Here is an 865-nt window from a genome sequence, read left to right as displayed (position 1 = left end):
GTTCAACACACGAAAATCAGTGTAATAGAACGTGAATAGAATAGAGGCTACAAGCCACATGATCGTCATAATAGACCAGGAAAAAGCATTCAATAAAATCCAGGACCCTTCGTGGATGGGGTCCGCACCATGAAGTGTGAGGTGGAGAGGTTTTGCTGGTTTTTTCCCTTTGAAATCTGGTGTATTTTTAACCCTTACTGTACATCTCAGACTGGCCGCATTTCAAAACTAGTGACTACTGTATTAACATTGTGGGTAGTTTTTATCGCACGCTAACAGGTGGCACTGGCCATTTTTGCTAATTTTTTGTGCAAATGGCAACGTTCCGTAAAATTACGCAAACTTTAGTTTACGTATTTATACGTTACCCACATTCTACCGCTAGTCTACAAAAAAACGTATTAATATGTGTCCCACGCTCTACTACACTGGTAGAACGTATGAATATGTAAAACGTATACGTTTCCTGCATACGATGTGTTAAACTGATCTAGAGAGTCATTTCTTCAGGCTGTATAGAATCCCATCCTGTGGGTGGCCATAATTCATAATTTACCAAACAATATAATGTGCCTCCCCCAGTAGGGATTTAGATTAGTTGCAGGTATTTGATAGAGCAGTGCTGATAAACATAAGTACCCGTACCTCTGATCGTTACCGTAGAGGTGGAGTTCCTGAGTTGTAGAGTATGTGCATTTATTCATTTATTTTTTAATATGTTTTTATTGATTTCAGCAAGGAAGGGGGAGAGGGAGAGAGAGAGAGAGAAACATCAGTGATGACAGAAAATCACTGATTGGCTGCCTCCTGCATGCCCCCTGCTGGGGATTGGCTCACAACTGGTCATACACCCTTGACTAGAATT

The 865-nt window shown here is 40.8% G+C and overlaps 1 protein-coding gene across 1 annotated transcript in view; it reads left to right on the top strand.

Annotated features, from left to right (window-relative positions):
• The window catches only part of PARP1 (poly(ADP-ribose) polymerase 1), a 133,469-nt gene that overhangs the window by 96,854 nt on the left and 35,750 nt on the right, over nucleotides 1–865 (top strand). The window lies entirely within an intron of this gene.

Source organism: Myotis davidii, unplaced genomic scaffold (assembly GCF_000327345.1).
Source record: "Myotis davidii unplaced genomic scaffold, ASM32734v1 scaffold333, whole genome shotgun sequence".
Classification (NCBI taxonomy): Eukaryota; Metazoa; Chordata; class Mammalia; order Chiroptera; family Vespertilionidae; genus Myotis; species Myotis davidii.
This window is presented reverse-complemented; position numbering and strand designations above follow the sequence as displayed.